This window comes from Pleurodeles waltl, chromosome 10 (genome assembly GCF_031143425.1).
Source record: "Pleurodeles waltl isolate 20211129_DDA chromosome 10, aPleWal1.hap1.20221129, whole genome shotgun sequence".
Lineage (NCBI taxonomy): Eukaryota > Metazoa > Chordata > Amphibia > Caudata > Salamandridae > Pleurodeles > Pleurodeles waltl.
Window position 1 is genome coordinate 51,634,690 of NC_090449.1, and position 23,272 is coordinate 51,657,961.

Sequence of the window (23,272 nt, forward strand, 5' to 3'; positions counted from 1 at the left end):
AAAAGTTTTATTGTTTGCCTGTCTTTTTTGCCATAAACCCTTGGTGCTGAAGGGGTCTCTCCCTTTTGTTTCTGGCACATTTTAACCTGATCAGTGCAAATATATAAAATGGATTAAAAGGAGCATTATACTGTTCTGCTGATGGAAAACCTTTTGCTTCCACATGAGCAGGGCCACTGGGAATATGCGATTGTGTGGCATTTTTCCCATAATTATGGATTTGCCACATTTGCCACATAATCGATCTTCTGCTGAATAATGTGAATTTTTTTTTAAAAAAGTGTTTCTATCCAAAGGGTTCCAGTTACTAAAAATGCAGCAAAAATCCTTGACCAGGAGTGGAAGCCCCTTTTCAAAGGTTGACTGTTTATGTTTAGGTATTTGTTGAGGACACTTAGAATTAGAAAGTGATGGTCATCTGCAAAACCTATCAGATTCCCTGTCCAGCCACCTCTTAAACCATCATGTTTCCAGAGGTCAGAGGAATGTACTTTTCCTCACTTTGCAGCTGCTACTGGATACATGGAAGCAGAGAACCAACAGTCACTGATTACTTTGTACAAGAATAAATGCCAGGGCCTTACATTTTCTTCAAAATCACTTGGCTGGAACAATTTAAGGCTGGGTTGTAAAATGAGAAGCCCACGTAGTCTTGATGCCACCTTATGCCTTTTTAATCCACCACCAGACACTTCCTGTATTTTTCCCGACTCTTGCAAGTTCGTTTTCAACCCTGCATTCTCTCATTGTCTCTATTTTTCCATCTTTCTCTAACTTCTTTTTTCCCTCCTTTGTATTGTCCTCTCTCTTGCTCTGGATCAAAGTCTGTTGAAGAACAATAAGTTCCTGTCCGTACATAAACCACTGCCAACAGTGAACATGGCTTCAGAAAATATGCCCTCCAGAGAGCTGAGGTTTGGCTTAATCTCCCTCTTCCCTCCAGTTTGGCATCACCATGTACACGACAGCTGTACATGGCAGGAAAATGCAATCTATGAGCTAAGAGAAAACACCCAGCTCCTCAAGAGCATTATGTTTGCATTTTCCAAGTTCAGCCCTCAGAAAATAATGACTGGTACTGTATGCCACCATGGCATGGTTGACCATCAGTAGCACATTTGATCACTGAAGCTGTTTCAGTGAACAATGGCTGGCACCCCATCTCTAGCAGAGTACCTAGTTGTCTTCCAGTTGGGCAGATGTGTTCTCCTAAACCCATGCAATGGTTGTGAAGAGTCTGTTTTCCATTGACATGCCTTCTTGCGTTTTCCACAGTTTTCCTCTGCACTATAAATCGATAGTGAATGAAACATTTAAATGATCCTCAAAGAGCAGCGTTTTTTAAGTAAACTGTAATGTGGATGATATAAAGTTGAGCAAATTCTCCATTTACAGTAGAGAGTTTGGCACAAGCATCGTTTGTATAATTTACAGGCAGCCAGTCTCTTCAGAGCTTGTCAGCAGGTTGTTCAGTATTACATTGATGGAAATATTACCATCAATGTCACATAGGCTGATGAGAGTGTACTTCTTTTTATAATTCAATGCCTATATGTTGTTTTTTGGCATCAAGCATTGACATAATGAGGTCTAGTAATACTGAAGCAAAAAAAAAGATTACCTGAACCTCCAACTGCTTTGGTGTCTGTTCATTCTCTCGCCCTCTCAGATGGTTCACAACAATGCGTGAAGCTGCTTTTCATCTTGGATGTTGTTTCCAAGACTGATCTACCTATTTAAGGTGAATGCCTATTTCCTCTAGACTCTTTGCACCCTAAAAAAGTTCTCTGATTACTTTGCCCGACCTTTTTTATTGTTGCCTGTAGGCTTTTGGGAAAATTCATTTTGGTTCTTTCTTTGCTGGCTTGGTAGCCAGCGATGCTGACACATACTATGATGATCAGCCTTACACCAGGCCCTTGAAAATTTAAAGCAGAGGGCGGACAAATAATCACCAGATAGTAGCATTCTGTCTGGCACTTATAGCTGATATATTGACATCATAAATCCATGACTTCATAAAGTCTGCCAAGGACACCCAAAACTTTCCCAGTAGAATACATTAGCCAGGACACACCAGTGATATGTTTCCTAGCAGTTTACTATTGTTATAATTTTGTTTTTAGTCCTCTGTAGGCTCTTGCAGGGACAAGAGCTATATGTAAATATAAATTCTCCAGGTAAAGTTCTGATATCTTGATCCAGCTATTCTTGGATATCCAAATGGAGTGAGAAAATACTGAAGACTGAGGTATAACAGAGGTAAATATCAGTTCCACATTAGATGCTGATCTGTAATCACGGACACACCCATGGCCAAGAGAAAATGTTTCTCTTATAACTAAACTAAAACTAAACTTTAACTAAAACTAAAAGAAAACAGCCAATAGAATTAAAAAAGATATGAGCATACCCATAGCACACTACGTTTTTGATACATTTAATTTACCGTTTTACTTATTCTTAAGTTGTCATAGCATGGCCCAGCACCCAAAGCGGTGTCAGAGCTCGTCCCTTGAAGTAACCCTAATATACAAAATGAGTGAAGCAAGTATCAAATCCACTTTTTGTTTATCAAAATTAGGAGATGCACCTATAACAGGATAGATAAAGATATTAATACAGGGTAAAATTCTAGTGATAGAAATATTGTAACTAAACGCAGGACCCTCTTTTAATCCTGTGTGCACATCACAGCACATCAGAAGAATGGGAAGCCACACACTAGTGAAAAGTGTAGAAAGATGCAGATGAGTTTCAGCACTGAGAAAGGAAAACAGTGTACATTGCCAAAACATATGCCAAAACATATGCACAATAGTTCCAAGGACCAAACAAATGTGTTAATGCGGGAGATTCATCAAGACTCTGCACAATGTGAAAGTTACGTTAAATGGCGAAAAACAATACAAATTCTTGATATGGTATTCATTTTCCATTGCAAAGTAGGTTGCAATTCCAGAATCTCATACGGAGATTCCTAGATGCTGGAATTACAGTTACCAGTTAGTTGTTCAACATAGAATTCCATCTATAATTAGTTAGATCCCTTGGAATGAGTTAAAACTGTGAAGAAACTGAATACTTGCACAGAATGTTACCTAGTATTCTTGACTCTGAGGCGTTTTAAACCCCCATTTACCTCCTGCTATAAGTACATAGTAAATGACAACAATGTCCCCCCTGCAGAATGGGGGTTGAGGGTTTTGCAGGGTTTAGCATTGCTTGCTCCTTCTTGCCAGAAAAACGGTCAATAGGGATCAAGCGAGAAGAGGCTCCTGGTCACAATTTCTGATCAGTGAAACCGAAAGACCCTACAACTGCAAAGAACAACCTCCACAATGGACTTCACGCCATCGCCAGCTGGATGGAATCAAGCCACCTCAAGTTAAACACAGACAAGACAGAAATCCTCATCTTTGGCACCAACCCCTCAACTTGGAATGACTCCTGGTGGCCCACCTCCCTAGGAACAGCTCCCTCACCCACCACCCAAGCACGCAACCTAGGCTTCATCTTGGACTCCACACTCAACATGACTCAGCAGGTCAAAGCCATCTCCTCTTCCTGCTACAACACTCTCCGCATGCTCCGCAAAATAGTCAAGTGGATTCCCGTCGAAACCAGGAAAACTGTCACCCACGCCCTGGTCAGCAGCAGATTGGACTATTGAAACACCCTATATGCAGGAATAACAACCAAACTCCTAACAAAACTGCAAAGAATCCAGAACGCATCCGCCCACCTCATTCTGGACATCCCACGCCATGACCACATTTCCCCCACCTCAGAGACCTTCACTGGCTACCAGTGTCAAAGAGGATCACCTTCAAACTCCTCATCCACGCACACAAGGCCCTCCACAACACAGGCCCAGCCTACCTCAATGACAGACTCACCTTCCACACCCCCACCCGCAATCTTCGCTCCGCCAGCCTCGCCCTCGCCTCCATCCCCCGCATCCGCCTCACCACCGCCAGAGGAAGATCCTTCTCTCACCTAGCCGCCAAGACCTGGAAGTCACTACCGCTCCACCTTCGCCAGACCAAAGACCTCTTGACATTCAGGAAACACCTGAAGTTATGGCTCTACGACCAGTAGCTCCCCCCCCCAGCGCTTTGAGACCCTAACGGGTGATTAGTGCACTCTATAAATCCTTGATTGATTGATTGATTGATTGATCTGGTGTTCCCGTATTTGGTAAATCTGGATGTGGGAATAGTGATAGATTTGTGATCAGATAGAATTCCACACAGTAATTCTGCTCTTCCTGAGGTATAAGCAGGCCCTCAGTGTCAGACAATGGCTAGGCAGTAAGAGCTTCCCCTTGGTTGTAAATTTATATTGACTAAAAGCAACCATTGGATACTCTCTTACGTTCTGCCCTTGTAATAATGACAGTGGTGTGTGTCACGCCATCAAAACATAAGTAGCCAGCCACCGAAATTCTGCATTAAGAACATTATAAAAGAAATTAAAAAGAAAGGGGAAAAAGATACAGCTCTAGTTTGTGTACAGGACAAGCTCGCTCCAAAGTACTAGTTCCTTTCTTAGACCCACCGTGAATTTGTGCCATGGAAGCTCTGTCAATCGTCCACCTCACTTGTGTCTTACATTATAAACTGCAAAATATTGAATTGCACAACCTAGTGAAATGTATTGGACGTATCTGTTGAGATAACATTTTTAAATTCTACCTAGTTTCACTGACTACTTTGGGAGCTTGTTTTTGAAAAACAAAAAATGTTGATGGCATCTTGGTTGACAGCAGTTTAAATTGCCAGGAACCTCCAAGATGATGGTCCCTGTCAATGTAGAGAGTTCTCAACAAAGCCTGCAGACAACTCTAAATTTAGCAGGTAGATATCCCTCAGGATGGCTGCCGTTTTAATGGAGTAAATGCCATCCACCAACCTCTAAATCAGGCCATTAGTCTGTACTAGCTTGGCCAGTAGAAGGGTAGCATTCTGGTCAGGAAAGATTTCACAGCTTGACCAGCTGTTGATAATTTGCAAGCCATGTTAGGGCAGCTACACGCTCCACCTCAAACTCTTACTCTGTGAAGAAAGCCAAGAGGGTTGGTCATCATGGTTAAAATTGCAACCACTGTGGTCCTCATCTTTTTTTTGAATTCCTATATCCTCCTTCTCTTTGGACACTACATATGTCCAGTGGTTCAGATTTTCAGCATCTTAAGGAAAGCATCTTTTTGATCGAAGTAACCCCTAGTCATTCACTGCCATCGTCTCTACAGCAGACAGGACCTCTGACAATGCCATAGCAAAGGGGCTTTTTAGCAAAACCGGGCACACACATCACAATGACTGCCTTCTTAGTTCCATATTTATAAACAAAAGGTACCTACTAAGGATGCCCGTGCAACTCTGCCCTCGTGGTTGGATGCCTGAGATCCTTTAAAGGAGCTATGATAGAACCCCATGACGAACGGGCATGTGGCTGAACGCATTCCTTGAAGAACACTTTGGATGACCGCACAGTCCATAGCCCTTCTCTCCTTTCTGCCACAGGGGTTCCTGTCACCAATGTGTTATCCTCCTTACTACAAGCCCTATAGACACAAAGTTGTGGTGTAATTGGCTAAGTACAGGGGCATAGCTACACGGGTGCAGTGGATACAATGCACCAGGGCCCAGAAATGGCAGGGGGCCCAAATAAAACTGTTTTTTTAGCCGTGAGAGGACACCTAGTAACATAGACATTGTACGTACGTGTATAGAGGTGCTGCAGCATCCACAAAATGACCATGCTGGAGTTCCGAAGGATGGTGAAGGAGTGTTAAAGATAATTTTAAATGCAGTTCTTATCCTGTTCCATTTTCTGTGCATTATAAGACTGAGGTCAAATGTCAGACTCTGGTCCTCATTACAAGGTTAACTGATGCCCTTAGCCGTCCGCCAAACTCGTCCTGCCACCTACCCGCCAGTGCGGGCACAACACCGCCGGCCCTATTACAGGTTCACGGCAGGGCCGGTTGGTGGAAACAGCATTTCGGCCCGCCGGCCCTGCGGTGAACAGGGCCTTCACATTGCAGCCGGCTCGTAATTGAGCGGGTGGCAATGTGGCAGTGCGGTGGGTGCAGAGGCACCCACCATGCATTCCACTGCTCGTAATTTGGCCAGAGGAATTCACAACAGGACTGTGAATGGGGGCCCCTGCACTGCCCATGCCAAGTGCAGGGGCCCCCATGGGTCCCCTGAAACCCCCATTCCACCAGCCTTAGTCATATTATGCAGTCCCACCGGCAGCCCGATGGTGGTGGGACCACCACGCGAGTCTGGCGGTCAGTAGACCACCAGACTCGTAATAATGGCCATAGGCCCTGATTACAACTTTGGCGGTCTTTCAAAAGTGTTGGTGGTATTAGTGGCTCCCTTTTATAACATTTCCGCTGGGCCAGCGGATGGAAACAGCAGAAAAGTCACATCAACATTGCAGCCAGCTCATAATAGAGTCAGCAGCAATGTTGATGTGCAGCGGGTGCAGCAGCACCCGTTGCACATTTCACTGGCCAAAATTCGGGCAGTGAAATGCGCTATGGAACTGTACCTGGAGGCCCCTGCAATGCCCAAGCTAAGTGCATGGGCAGTACTGGGGCCCCCAGGGGCACCCGAGTCCCCTTCACCGCCAGCCTTTCAATTGCGGTGTTTACTGCCTTGGACAGGCTGGCGGAAGCCTGGCGATCAAGTGGAGGGGCCGGCGTTTTGGCCGTGGCAAATGCGCCACGGTCATAATACACTGGCAGAACACCGCCAGCCTGTTGGCAGGTTACCGCCAGTGCTCCACCAGCCGCCAGGGTCATAACGAGGCCCATAGTCTTCTGACGAAGTGCTGCATATTTTTTCAGCATGGAGGCAGGTGATTACTTTTCTTACTTTTATTGCAAAGCGGGAGGATTTCCTAAACTGAACTATGTGGCAATCTTGCCAGTGTGAAAAGAAAAGGTTGTAGGATTTTATTTTCTTCTAAGCCATAACAAAATGCAATTACCTATAAACAGGGCCACTGGAATTATGTGGCAGGAGATGGTAAAACTATGTGACAGGAGAAAGCAAATTATGTGCCAGGGTTGAGTAAATTATGCAGCAAGAAAAGGCAAATTGTGCAGGGTAATGCTTCAGTATTTATCATTTACACACTTGGTAACACTGTCTGGGCGTTATTTGAACCTGATTAGTAGCAGTTTAACACCCATAGATTGCAGAAAGTTGACTAGTCAAATTTTGCAAAGGGCTTTACACTGCACTGTAATATCTGTTACTGCATTTTTAGTTACTTTTGAACCATTTGAGCTAGAAACACATTTTTTTGGTGAAATCTGCAGATTATGCAGCAAACAATGGAATATGCGCCAAATGCGGAACATCTATAATTGTGCAAAAAAAGGCCACAGCGCACAGTCACATAATTCCAGTGGCTTTTCCTATAGTTAACTGCACATATATTTCAAAATAAGAAAATAGTTGGAAAAGCATAAATGAAGCTCTTCTTTCTTATTGTGAAGTGTGATGAAAAAAGATCTTAATAAGATTAAATCAAGACACTTTACTTGGTGATTCCCAAAAGACAATTATTTACTGAAACTCAATATCCACACATTAATATTTGTGTGCTGTATGGTTTTAACAATAAAACTGTATGTCTGTGGAAATTTAGTGGTCATCTCAAGGGAAACTGTGCTGTCATTAAATGACAATTGACAGTGTGCTACTGCACCATGCTTTATTAATATATTTGTTAAAATGTGCTCTTAAATGTAACACCAGCTCCATTCTACTTCTCCTGCTGAATCTGTGTGTCTCATTTGCTACTCTTGTTATATGTGTGATGCTTGGAATTTTCAGAATCCCTATCAGCTCAGAGATCTACCACTGATGGGGCAGTCTCAGTAATCACTGAGTTCCACCTGACAGGTGTAAGGAAGACGGTGGCAGTTATTAATAGAATATTAACTTGCTTAGAGCAGAGTATTGGCAAATTACTTATTTGAGCGTTGCTTCATTTTATGCTAAGAAACAAATAACTTTAAACCAAGTTATTTGTGCTGCTCATGCATATTTCTACTTTATTAAAAACAGAAGTAGGAATAGTTATGTTTTTCGAGACCCGTGAAAAATGACCAGAACCTCGGAACAAAAGATGTTGCTCACCAGAGCAAGATAAAGAGAGAGGGAAAATGTAAATAACTATTATGCACAGTTCTGTAGGAGAGGCGGGCAAGCCAACAAATTTACAGGGACAACCGAGCCACGAGTCTGTCTTTGCTCTAAGAGCCCACATACATGCAGGGATCATTTGGCATTGAAATTGTGCAACAAATATTTTATAAAATTTGATACCGTGACTTCAGAATTCAAAAAAGTATATTTCTTCAGCAGGCGTTTCACTTTAGTATATCGGATTATATCACTGCATTGACCGTATTGAGGGGCATGCATTAAAAGTGATAGCTTTTAAACATGAAATTAGAAGTATTCATGGCCCCAAACCTAACCCTGATGACAACACCATGAGTGAGCTAGGAGGCAAGTCACTTGTCATATAATCTCTACACCTTGGGCTAAATTCTTATTTTACGCATTGCAAAATTACTGTCCATCAAGTCAAGCACAAGAGAATTTTGTGCAGCACGCATCCTCACGTATTTAAAGATTTTCTCATATACAGTAATGAAAGTATTAGGAAGCATGATAAAAGAAAATAATTGCCTATGTTCATACAATTTGGTTAAGTAGCCAAGCAAGATATATTGTGAAATTTAGCCACCAGATTGGAATTCTCGCCTCGCTCATGTTTGACATTAAAGTTTAATGCTGTGACTTTCATTCTTGATGTATGCATGGGAAGCAGGCAAAAGCCATAGGAAAACTCAGCTCATTTTGTGGGCAAAGGCTCAAGAGGACTTCGATCTGAGCCTAAGCCTGACATCTGGTTCAAGCTTGTGGTGGATCACACACCTCTGTACTATACTTTGGGTATTAAAATAGGTTTAGATGCTGTTGAACGTATATATTACTGCCAATAACCAACTTGTACTTGTGATACGCATAAAGGGAACTTACACTGCTGCCAAAATATGCACATTCTTTGTGTGTGCATGTTTACACACAGGTTTGGGCTGCTGCTACAGATGCTGTCAATGTTCAGTGCATGCAAGGGAAGCTTGCATTGTTTCTGGGCAGATCGTTTTGTATTCTGAGGGTGCTCTTCCTCACACAATGCTGCTTAATTGTTGTATTTGTTGTATTTAAGGTACTTGTTCCATGTATTTGAAGGAACCTTGTAGTGGCAGGCTTTGTAGTACCACACTTCTTCAATGTCTTTGAGACAAACTTGCACCGGTCCTGCAGTAGCACACTTGTTCCATGTCTTTGAAGGAAGCTTGCAATGGTCCTGCAGTACTAGACTTGCTCCATGCCTTTCAAAGATAATAGTGATGCTCTTAACCTGTGCCATATGTCCTATGCATGTGAGCCAAGGATCTGCTGCAAGGTGCTCTGTACCTCATATTTTCTCAAAAATAAAAAAATAATCTTGCTTAGTGAAAAATGGGCTTTGAGTTAAACCACTTCATTTAATCATCATAGTGTCATTCATATATTGATTCAGCACTTCAGAACAGCATACACACAGTTGGGCAATAGATCGGCCTCTTCAGCCACTGGCTTTGTCGCCAATGATTGGCTCTGCCTAATAGACAGGCATTCTATCTGCCTAGTAGAAGGTTGCTGGTCTTTAGCATATCAGGAAGTCTGAGCAACAGTATTTTGCCCACCTAGTATGTGTTAATCTACATCCAGAGTAGTCTGAGCCCTTGAGATATTTCCTTTAGTTTATCCTGCACCATCTCACCTACAGACTAGTGGAAATTGAGCAACCAGCAGCTACTCTGCCATTGCTTCAACAAATGTATTATGCAGTACACCGGGCATCATTTCTACAAGCTTCAAAACCATGGCACCATCTTGAAACGGTATTCTGAAAGATCTATCTTTTTTTTACTGCTTCAAGATGGCATACCAGTACAAAACTTTATTTTTAATTTCTTTATTGAAGCACATGCCCTCCATATTTTTTATTTATTTTTTTCCTTTATTCTTTTCTTTATTTTAGCCTATCATTCCACTGCAAAGAAAACCCACACCTATTCTTTTACAAGGCAAGTGGGAAATATTTTTCATGCTAAGATTCTGCCCTCAATTGTGCGCAAAGATCAGGCTCACATAGCCTGCATTTCTGGTCCATGTGTGGCTGATGAGAGATTAGATAACCTCAGTTAACATTCTCCAGTGTATTTTCCTCAACAACTTTGAATTACACTAGTAGACAGCTCCCCCATATACTCAAACGGTGCCTCCTATGCCACCATCTGGCCGAGCTCTGCTCCTTCCTAGTAAGTGGTGTAAATGAAGTAACAGTGTGTGAGCAGTGTACCTGTATGTGTGCCGGATAGCCACCATGTTTTGTGAGTGCACTGTGAGGGGTATGCCTGTGTGAATGCAGGATTAACATTGTCTTTTGTGAGTGCAATGTAAGTGGTCTGCATATTGAATGTGTGCCTGTGTGAGTGCAGAATGAGGCATATATAGTCTATAGGCTGAAATCTGTGCCTGTGTGAGTACAGAGTGAGGCGAATGCCAGTGTGCATTCAGTATGAGGGGTGTGCCTCTGCAAGGGCATCAATATGAGCATGGGGTCCCTGTATGTTATGTCTATGTGCATGTAGTTTACAAGGCCTGTTAGAAATTGGGGCTCTGGGTGGCAGTCAGTTTGCACTCTGTCAAGGAGGGACCCTCACTCTAGTTAGAGCAAGGGAGATATTCACTTAAGATAACCTCTGCTCACCCCCTTGGTAGCTTGACAGAAGCAGTCACGGTTATCTCAAAGACAATGTGTAAAGTATTTGTACCAAAACACTCACTAGCAAAGTAAAACCACTACAAATTGGACACCACACCATTTTAGAAATATAAGCAATATTTATAAAAATCAAACAAGACCAAAATGACAAAAATCCAACATACACAAGTAAAGTTAAAGAGTCTTATTTCATAGACAACAATGGAAAAGATGCTGTTAGACAAAGTACCTGGTTTGAGTAAAAAATAAAGCTGCATGGGCTTGTGTGCGTTGGAAAAGTCAGCGATGCGTTGATTCCTTACTCGGAAGTGAGGCCATGCATCGTTTCTTCTCTGGTAGGGTAGGCAATGCATAATGTTTTCTCCCAAAAGAGAGCTATGTGTCAGTTTACAGACAGAGCACCTCGGATCCACGTAGGTTCACAGTGATTTTGACGGCCAGTGAGGATGCATGAGAAATCCAGCCGCATGGTGATGGAAGACCGCACTGCGTGAGTGTTAGAAATGAGGTCTCTAGTTGGCAGAGGTATTCACTTTTATCCAAATAGGGACCACAGTCCTAGTCAGGGTAAGTCACACACAATCAAAATGATCCTGTGCAACCCTCTGGCAGCTTGGCACTGAGCAGTCAGGCTTAACTTAGAAGGCAATGTGTCAAGTATTTGTGCAATAAACCACACAGTAACACAGTTAAAACACCACAAAATACACCACATAGGTTTAGAAAAATATAAGATGTTTATCTGGTTAAATTAAGCTCATTACAATAAAGATTCAATAAGCAAAAGTTGAGATATCACTTTTGCAAGATTAAAAAGAGTTTTAAGTCTTAGAAGTCAACAGTCTCATGTTTGCACAAAGTACCTGGTTTGCATAAAAAATAACATGCACGGAGACTGCGGAGGAGGAGATGTGTTGAAAAATAGGGTGTGCGTCAGAATTTATGGCGCGGTACAGACGATGTGTTGTTTCTTTCCATGCTGCAAGGAGCTTTGCGTTGATTTCCGGTGCAAAGGCTTGGTTCCTCACTGGGATGCGGCAATCTTTTTGATGCACAGGGATGATGCGCACAAGGAGTTCCTTGAAGAGATAAAGAATTTTTGGCCCTGAGACTTCAGAAAACAGAGGCAAGCCCAATCCACACCTTGGAGAGCACTTCTCAGTAAAGTAAGAAGGCAGCAGGGCAGCAGGGCAACAGCAGGGCAGAAGTCCTTCTCAGCAAGGCAGTGCAGATGAGTCCTTCAGCCAAGCAGTTCCTCTTGATAGGTTGTAGGTTTAGGTCCAGAACTGTCTGAGTTGGTGGGGTCAGGGACCCAGTTTAAAAAACCCCAAAATGCCTTTGAAGTAGGGGAGACTTCAAAGAGTGGTTTTGAAGTGCACAAGGTCCCTTTTCAGTACAGGCCTGTCTGCCATGGTCCCAGTAGGGGGTTTGGCAGTCCATTGTGTGAGGGTAGGCCACTAGCATTTGAAATGTAAGTGTCAGGCCCTCCACCCTTCCAGCCTAAGGAGACCCATTCAGTAGGCAGGTGAGTGCAGGTGTGTCTGAGTGTCCTGTGTTTGTGGTTGTCTTGGTGAAATGCACAAGGAAGCTGCCAAGCAGCCCAGCTCAGACTTTGATTGGAGACATGCTGTAAGGCCTGTCAGATGCATGTAAGTGTAGAGAAATGCTCACTTTCTAAAAGTGGCACTTTCAAAATAGTAATATAAAAGCCAACCTCACCAATAAGCAGGATTTTCTATTACCATTCTGGCCATACTAAATATGACTTGGTTACCCCTTTCTGATCAGAATCTACCTCTCAAACAGTATTTGAGGGTCGCCCTAATGCTATCCTATGAAAGGAGCAGGCCTCACAGTGGTGGAAAATGAATTTAGGAGATTTCAACTACCAGGACATATAAAACACACATGTATATGTCCTGCCTTTTACCTACATAGCACCCTGCCTATGGGTTACCTAGGGCCTACCTTAGGGGTGACTTATATGTAGAAAAAGTTGAGTTTAAGGCTTGGCAAGTACTTTTAAATGTCAAGTCGAAGTGGCAGTGAAACTGCACACACAGGCATTGCAATGGCAGGCCTGAGACATGGTGAAGGGGCTACTTATGTGGGTGGCACAACCAGTGCTGCAGGCCCACTAGTAGCATTCAATTTACAGGCCCTAGGCACATGTAGTACACTTTACTAGGGACTTACAAGTAAATCAACTATGCCAATTGGGTAAGAGCCACTGTTACCATATTTTTAGGGAGAGAGCGCAAGCACATTAGCACTGGTCAGCAGTGGTAAAGTGTCCAGAGTCCTAAAGCCAGAAAAATTAGGTCAGAAAAAGAAGAGGAGGAAGGCAAAATGTTTGGGGGTGACCCTGCAGATGGGCAATTTCCAACAGTGGGGCTTGCGTCCATTTTAACAGCTGCAACTGTGTGTTGCACCAAAAGTTTGCTTCAATGGCTTCCTGTGCGTGGATTTCCATCCTTGTTCTACCAGCTTCACCTTTCAAGGGCCCAGGGACTGGATAGGGCACTACTTTGCAGGGCCGGAGTCTTAGCAGAGAGTCCAGGTGCTGGCAGAGGAAGTCTTTGATGGCCCTGAGATATCAAAACAGGAGGCAAGCTCAAGCCAAGCCCTTGGAGATTCTTTACAAACATGAATATACCACAAAGTCCAGTCTTTGTCCTCTTTCAGGCAGAAGCAGCAACTGCAGGACAACGAAGCAAAGCACAGGCAAAGGGGCCCTACTCCTCCAGATCTGCAGCTCTTCTCCTTGGCAGAGGTTCCTCTTGGTTCCAGAAGTAATCTGAAAATCTGGGGGTTTGGGTCCACTACTTATACCTCTTTCTGCCTTTGAAGTAGTCAAACTTCAAAGGAAAGTCTCTGTTGGTCACAAGATCCTGTCTTGCCCATCACTGGCTCCAGACTCACACCAGGGGGTTGGAGACTGCATTGTGTGAGGGCAGGCACAGCCCAATCAGGTGTCAGTGACAACTCTTCCTTCAACTCTCGCCCAGATGTCCCATCAGGATATGCAGGCTACACCCCAGCTCCCTTTGCGTCACTGTCTAGATGGGATTCACAAACAGTCCAACTGTCAGTCGGACCCAGGTAGGGAATATGCATGCAGGCAGAGTCACAGAATGGTTTAAGAAAGAAAACACCTACTTTCTAAAAGTGGCATGTTCAAACAGAAATTTAAAAACAAACTTTGCCATAAGATGTATTTTTAAATAGTGAGTTCAGAGACCACAAACTCCACTTCTCTATCTGCTCCCAGAGGGAAACTGCACATACACGTTATTTAAAGACAGCCCCCATGTTAACCTATGAGAGAGGTAGGCCTTGCAACAGAAAAAAGGTGGCAGTATTTCACTATTAGGACATGTAAAACACATCAGTTCATGCCCTACCGTTAACATACACCTAGGGATGCTTTAGATGTATAAAAAGGGAAGGTTTGGGCCTGTCAAGAGAGTACACTTGCCAAGTCGAATTGGCAGTTTAAAACTGCACACACAGACACTGCAGTGGCAGGTCTGAGACCTGTTTTTAGGGCTACTCATGTGGGTGGCACAGCCAGTGCTGAAGGCCCACTAGTAGAAACTGATTTACAGGCCCTGGGCACATTTAGTGCACTTTACTCAGGACTTACTAGTAAATCAAAAAAGCCAATCATGGAAAAGCCAACTACACATACAATTTACTCAGCGTACACTTGTACTTTAGCACTGGTCTGCAGTGGTAAAGTGCCCAAAGTAACAATAACAGCAAAAACAAAGTCCAGCACACAGTCAAAACATGGGAAACAAAGCCAAAAAAGACAGGGGAGACCACGCCAGGGATGCCAGGTCCAACAAGGGCCAAAGCTATTTGATTTGGTATTGCTGTTTAGGGTTATGGTTTGACTTGTAGAAATGCAGTTCATGGAGTCAAAAAATAGTGTGTATGAGAATGGTAGTGAGTTGTAATGTTGCAGATGCAGACAATGTTAAAGCAGATTGAGGAGTGGCAGAGACACCTGCAGACTGAGAGGTTAACCTACTGAGGGGGTCCAGTTACTTTGCTTGCACTAGGGCCCATGGCAACCTAAACACTCTTTCGGGTACCTAGGGGCTATTTTTTGTGTGTGAGACAATCGCACACCACCTGGGCATTTCAACACAGATCTACAACAACCAAGAGCCAAATGGTCACTCCACACAATGATACAACTTAGTTACTTTTAGTGCAGGAATTGCCACAGCACGATCCTCCAGCTTTCCAGTCACCTGGGACATTTAAGAGGAAATTATATTGCTGTGGCCAACCACCCACAAACCACAAATCCCAGATATGCATGGATTTGAGCACCTTTACACACTGCTAGTTAGTGATTGGAACTCCAATGTTTAGGAGCGAGATTTAACATTGCCAGGGCATCATGTATTATGGCCTGATGCTACCTATGACATGTGAAGTGATGCATGCAAGCTCCTACGTTCACAGGGTCTTAGATAAACAGTCCTGTAGCTTTCACACAATAGTTCCAGAGAAGGGGAAATAAACATCACTAATGTGATGCCATAAGACATTGTTAACAGAGTACTTATTTTAATGCACAATACTGTCTTCTATTCTTTGTTGCTTCTTAGAGCATTCTGCAGTTCACACTAATTTATAAATTATAAGGTGTGATAGTATGTAAAGTCTGATAGTATTTAAAGTAAGATAGGTCATCCAATAAATAAATCTGAATGATATTTATAAGTGTGACAAATCCAAAGAACAAGTGATGAACTAGTGATTAATTAGTACATATGGAATTAACTGCCACCGCTAACCTTTCTTTAATCCTGGCATGGCCCCAGCAGTGAGATAATCAACACAACTAATTACAGAGCTCCGCATCAGAGAAATGGCATTCCAAGGTGATGTAATTCTCTTTACTTCACAGCTGCCAGCTGAGAATTGTGCCTTTGCAAAATGAACACAGTGATGATTGCTACTTAGGAAAGGTGCCAATTTTGCTCAGGCACTCCCCAGTAATTAGTTTATTACTGCAATTGAATGCACTCCGGATGGAGGCTGAACTATCAAGGGATTAGTCCAGGGGTTTATGCAGAACCCAGTTCGTTGGTGCAGACCATGTCACTGAACAGTTTTCAATATCATTCCATTTATCATATTACAGTAAAGTTTAAGCTGCATAAAAGCACGCATCACTACAGGCTAACACACACCAATAAAACAGCTTAGTGATTTAAAACCTCAGTCCTGACAATCCTGTGTGCATAATTAGCAATCCAGCTACCCAAGGTCAATGGATTGAAAACTATTACATTGACTTATAATATTACACTTCATTTTGGAAGATGCTTTTCATCAGGCCACCGGCCAAATAGTTCATACTCTCTGCTATTTAGTCAGCAGCCGACTAAATATTTGAAACTTCACTGTTTATCCAACTGCAGGGTAAACAGTAGTAATCATTGACTGTTTTGCTTTGTTTAAAAACAATCACAGACATGGTAATCTGCTGACCCCAGCAGGCCACCATCCTTCTAATGACCTCAAATTGCATTGAGTCAGAATTTGTGACCTACTTCATTAATATGAATTGGGATAGTCAGATTGTGGCCCACTTTGATTCAGAATCTTAAGAACTGATCCGTTACGACATAGGTCGAGTACTTAATATCCTTTACTCGTGAGAACAATACTAGTCACAAATTGCAACCAGTATTTTGTGACCAGTAAATAGTACCTATGGCCCTAAGTTTTAAAGACAGTTACATAAATGTTTTCTTAATTAATAAGACTGCACTGTTTTTTAATGTTCATCAGCCTCCTTTTAATGACGCTTGATGACTCTGCTTCTTTTGAGCGTCTGGAGAGCCTTTTCATAGTTTTTTGCTTCCTTCTTTAGGGGATTGTGCTGGCTTAGTATTTCAGGCCTATTAAGATAGCAGCCAACAAGGAGTGCGTTGAGACAATTGGGCCTAGATTTATTTCAGGATTACACTGCTCTTGCATCATACAAAGTGACACAAGGGTATTGCAATCTTTAAGTCAGATTTACAAAGCCACTACTTGTGTTGCCCTGTGTTGTTTGATAAATCTGGAGTAACGCAAAGTAGGGCAAATCCCTATCCTACATTACTCTGACTGGGAAGGCCTTAAATGGCTAAAGAGTGGGCTTTCCCTTGCATGCATCCACCCATGCACTTTGACGCATTGCCAGATTTACAGACAAAACTAGGAATGCTTCAAAATGTGAAACTTTCTATATAGAAGCACAACAAGAGGAAATATCTTAATTTCTCCTTGTTTTTCAACTTTCTCTGCAGCACCCTTAGAAAGAGGAAAACACCTCTAAGGATAGTTTTGTGCAGGAAGGTGCTCCTTCCTCTACAAAAACAATCCTGTCTACAACACAGGAACCTGTGCACCATGAAGCATGGGTGCCTGCATTGGTTCTAGGATCACATAGTGTGCCTGCTCAGTGAGAGTACAGAAATATGCCATATCTTGGTACAATATCACATACCTGCCCTCTCCATTTGACCCAGTGCAGCAAGGTATCTTAGTGTGTTGCGCTGTGTCAAAAAATCTTGGTCTGGGTATTTGGGACAAAAAAGGATGAGCACTTACATAAGAGAATTGACTCTAGGATGCACAGTGCTTTGAAGAAATTTCAGGAGGTAAAATGGAGGAGAGACAGTACTGCTACTGGGCCTTCTGTGGAACAGGTAAGCAAATCATCTGGGTTATTCATAAGGGAAATGTATATTCACTCAACTGCCTTCTGAAAAAAACCACGTTCTCAACACTATTCACCCAGGAGGGAAGGTTTCAGGCATAGATGGTTATTGGTCCCATATCAGGAGCTGCCTATTCTGGCATTTTCTTCACCTGCCTAATGTATTTTGGGCATTATAGCTTGGTATTTAACATGCTAAGCAGTGGGATGAACCATGGTTCTACTGGGTCCTCATTTCTGTCCTTGACAGTATTGTGTCAGCAAAAGAAATCTGGAAGTCAAAATAAATTCAGAGTGACAGGCTTGAAGGCTGTACCAGTCTAAAGACATTGTGGGAAGGACCTGGGGAAGGAAGGAGGAAGAGTAGGAAGAATATGATGACCAGTAGCAGGACAAGAACCAGAATGTGGACCACCAGGAAGGCTAGGACAACCAGAACCATAAGGACCGGGACAAGAGGAACCAGGGAGCCATGAACCAGGAGGACCAAGGTGATCAAGGGCAGAGGAAACTAGGAACAATCAGAAAAGGACGAATAACGCCAGGCGAAACATGAGTAGGTGACTGGACTGGGGAGAGAAGAATTCAGAGGGCCCAAAAGAATAGGGGAACCAGGATTCACTGGACCTAGATAGAACACAGAACTGGGGTGGGAGGAGCAGAAGGCCCTGGTCAATAAGACGAGGAGTTTGAGAAGAGTCCAAGAGCTTCAATCAGGACCAGGGGAATGAAGAGGACTAGGCCATGGAATTTGCAACCCAGGTGGACAGAACAAAGGTGACCAGTGCCAGCAGAACAGTGGAAAGAAAAGGTGGACCACAACCACAGAGATGAAATGAAGCATTTCCTTGGGGCCATAAGCAGAAGGGTAAGGACCAGGTAGACTACAGTTGGAAAGAACATGGGCTAGTGTGGACAGAAGGCCCTAGATCAGAAGGTCAACAGGTTAGGCCCAAGGAAATGACCTCCATGTGAATACAATTGTGCTTTTCCCTTCTTCAGGAACATTATGCACACACAAAAATAAACTCTTTAATAGATACAATGCAAGTGGAACCATACAGCTAATTGAATTTCATACAATTAATGAATAACTTAAGGTCACATTTGAGGCACCTTGGTGCACAGACAGAGGCAGAGAAAACATGATAACACACTCTACACGTCACAGGTGTTATGAAAGAGCATTTGAAGGTCAGCTAGGCCTACTCATATCAATTTAAGCACTATGTTATTTTCAATACAGGATAAACATTACACTTGAGTCTTTTCTATATCACTTTAATGCGTTGTATTAATAATTGGGGAATCTACTTCTACATACCTGAGGGATAAATACATGTTTAATCCCAAGTGTTAAGTGGGTCAGCTGTTTTGATTCACAAGCAAGTCAGAAAATTCAAACAACTGTTTATTTTAAGAAACTGTGGAGACATAAAAATGTTGGAACAAGCTCAGTAAAACTGGATTGGTTCACATATTCTTTGGACTTGGACAAGAGTAATGGTCAACCCATTTGTGTTCTGTAATTCTATAATTATTGGGAGTGCAGCAGTGCCTTCCTAGGACAAAGGGACTTGCAATGTTCAAAAAGATAATTGTGACCTGTGTCAAAGTCTTTGTTGTGCTGTGATTGTAAATTGGCAATTCATTCTATATGATTATTTCGCCCTTCTTTCCTAGTACTATTACTGATGATGTAACCCTATTTTTGTTTAATCCTTTTCCTTATCCTAAAATCTGTCCAACCAAATCACATCCACTTACACTTCATACATTACACATCTACTTGGGTAATATTTCACAAATAAGAGAAGCGTGATATTTTTAAAACTAAACAAATATTGGCACAGATTTACAAGAATCTGGCTCGTCAGTACTGATGCACCCGAATTCTTGCACCACCACCTAACAACACCGTATTTGCAATACTGTGCTCCATGGTCCACCTTAGGCCAATAGCGTAGAAAGTTTTGATGCTATCGTGGCACTTTGCTCAACTACCATAAAAAATGTTGACACTAGTGGTGCAAGGAGGCCCAATGATTTCAATGGGTGCATCCTTTTAACACCTGCTATGAACAGGCATTAAAAATGGCACCATAAATGGTGCAATTAAATCCTGTAGATTTGATTGCATCATTTTTGCTGGCCTCCTAATGCCAGAATGCACCCCCTTGCACACATTTTGCCTGGTGCATGCATAATGTGGCACAAGGAGTGCAAGTGGTTCAACGCAACGCATGCATTGCTCCACTTTGTAAATATGGCTAAGCAATTTTTGCCTTGTTGAGCCACGTTAGCGTAAAAAAATGACGCTAATGTGACACAAGGAGGCACTAAGGCCTTGTATGTCTGGTTCATCATGCGCAGATGCGAGTTGCCCGATACACGTGTGTTTCAAGTTATTCTTGATGCATCACCTGCAAAGTTCTGTCAACAACTTTTAGGGCAACTTTTAAACCCATATTTCACTGGTGGGAGAGTTAACCCATAGTAAACTGCGGTGTGGGAGAAAGCTGATGCAGGAGTAATTTAAACTGAAAATTGAATGCTTCAGTAAATAATTTCACAAAGGTGAAAGTCGAGAAGTTGGCTAAACATATATTTCACACTCCTCAGTCAAACATTTAAAAACAGGCATTTGAAAGTTCATTTGAAGCTCGGCTAGGCCTACTCCTCGCTAATTAATCTAATAGCCATTCGAAATCGTTATGAAAGAAAAGCCAAAACAATTAATAATTCCTATAAAAAATCTCACTCCTCAAACGTGTTAACAATTCTAAGTACACATAAATGAAAGCATTTAAATGAAGATGGTCATTATATATATAACCAAATAAGAAGGTAACCTAGATAGACCCAGCAAAAATGAATGCCTCTTAAAGTTATTGGGACTCTAGTTGTGAATTGGCATTGCTTTTCCACATATCTTAAGCACAGGTGAAAACCCTTTTGTCACAAGATAAATGAGAATCTAAGTTAAAAAAAATGCATATATTCATATGTAAAACATTTATCCATTACAAATAGAACAACATACCCTGATAAGTGGTATGCAAATAAACATCTACTTCCCCGTCCTTATGTCTTGAGGTGTGTCCACACCATGGAGATAGGAATCCCAGTGCCTAACATAAAGAAAGAATAGAAAGAAATGCCCCTCCAGGTGTCCCAGTCAAGGACTATCTGTGTCCAGAAATGAGTTGGCTGCCAAAGCCCCCCAAAAAATCTGAATGAATCCAAGCAAACAGTAGAGCGGGCAGTAAGATATTAAGGATATGGATGACGAAGTAGAATTGGAGTAATAGGATTGATTACCTGTAAGTACTCAAAGCATTGTTTCCTCGTGCTAGTCCTAAAGTCGTAAGGATATATCAAATCAGACAGGAGTGGCTTGGTCGTCCACCAAGGAAGCCTGCTAGAAATGCTGAAAGAACCAAAAGGGTCAACAAGGTGACCAATACTAGTGGCAAACCAAGCCGAGATGAACAGAAGCCTAAAAGGTAGAAGACGTAACCACACTAGCCAGAGGTGTAGGGGCTTAAACAAGGGGAACACTCATAATAGTGACACCTTAGTGGAGAGAATAGACAAGGAAGCCTAAGGGAGGTACCTACCAGGGAACCCACAACTAGTGATGCAGGCAAAGAAATCAGAATGGATCAAAAGGAAGCAACACAAAGACTCTTCAGAAAAGCAGGTGCACCTGAGCTCAATCTCAAATGACTGCCACCACGATAAAAGCCACAACATCAAGTGCAACTGGTGGAGACAAGTCTCTGATCTGAAAGACATGCACAGCATACCAGGGGCATCTCCTTCGCAATGGCGAAGGAGCTTTGCCCCCTTGCTAAGAGCCTACAGCTGAAGAATAAAACAACAGCTTACTATTGTTTTATTTTTCAGCTTTTGGTTCAGATGGTATGTGAAGGGAGGGGCGGGACGGTGGAGGTGGAGTGGAGTGAGGGAGGGGTGGGAAAGGGGAGGAGTAGTGGAGTGAGTGCACTAAGTGCACATGTCAGTTTGGCCAGCCGTCTTTGGTGGGCAAACTGACATGCACACTTAGGTTTCTTGAACCTGGTTGTGCAACACAGCCGGGTTGGAGAACCTGCACAGATTCCCATACAGTGTCTGAGGGGCAGACCAAGCCGCTCAGACCAATTCTGACACTGCTCTCAAGCTAGGTATAGCATGACAGCAGGGCCAGGATTGTGTGGGGAGCCTGTGCTGGTGTCCCAGGGACTGCTGGGACACCAACACCATTGGAGGAGGAGAGTGATGCAAGCAGCGGCAGCAGGAAAAGGTCTGTTTATAATTTGTATTGTTTTTTTGTTTTCCCTTCTCTACCCCCCTCACCTTCCACCCCCCCTCTAGAAATTTGTGGCGCCTGCCACTACAGCATGCACCAGAGAATGTCTTCCCACAACTTCCCACAGCAAATCCAAGCAAGTTAAGGACCTCCATAGTCAATTCCATGGGGATTAAAAATACCAGAGAATCTGAATAAAGTTGATAGCAGATGCTGTCAATGCCAGATGCTCAACTGGGAAGCACAGATGAAAATGTGTGACTAGGTCTAACAACAAAAAAGGTAAAGGGAAATGAGGCCAAAACCCACAAGAAGCTACACACCAGAAGGCAAAACAGAGCAAGGTAAGATCAAGTTCCCATTTCAATGTGGAGTAGGGAGGGAACCACCAGAACTCAGAGCTGAAAGGCCTAACAAGAAAGAACCTAAAGTACTACTGGGACATCCCATGGGCCAAGTTGAAAGTCATTTAAGGGCAGCCATGACAAAAGATGGCTGGAATAGCCGCCAGAGGCTCCAGAAGATAGACCTATAAGAAATAAAGTATACTTGCGCAGCAGAAAAAGCCACAAAATGCACTAAATAAAACCATCATGCGCAACAGACCCAGAAGGACAGGCCATGAAAGTGTACACCAAAGAACATCCCCAGCATCTGTCAGAAGGAATGGATGGGCAAAAAAAGAGCATGTGCCCCAGACAAGAGGGTAGTATCAGTGCCAGTCCCAGTGGTCCCAGAGGAGAGGAGGATGCTGTCAACCCCAATGCCATGGTGCCAGAGGACAAGTACTGGGGAAGAGCACAGGTGTAAAAGGGTGGTGGGTAGCACTCTGGGCCCCAAACACAAAGTAGCAAAAAGTCCTGTTGCATGGATTCAGCCATGTTAAATTAAGTAATGCACATTAGTGTTCTCATGTTACAGAACAGCTGCACTTTTTGTGACCGGTTCTAGCAGAATAAAACCGGAGAGTTTACTGAGATGATTCCTTTATTATTTTTTTGGGAGGTTCATGTTAACCCTGTGTCAGGGATCCCTTTTTGGGAGGAAGGAACTCATTCACTCCTGGGATTGAAATCAGAAGATGAGGAAATGACAGTGATAAAGAAAATAACACTGAAAAAAATATATAGTGGTCTTCCGTGCAACTATTAATGAGAAATACATAATAAACAGCCTTGTGGTCCTATACCCAACACAACTGCATTTCTAGTCTAATTAGTAAGACCGGAGGAAGGAGAACAGCTATTATTAGCATTACTTTAGGGAATATCCTTCCTTTAATATCACAGGGAGCAAGCAATCAAAACATAAAGGACACAAGTGCCCATCCAAAGAAAAAGGACAGACAG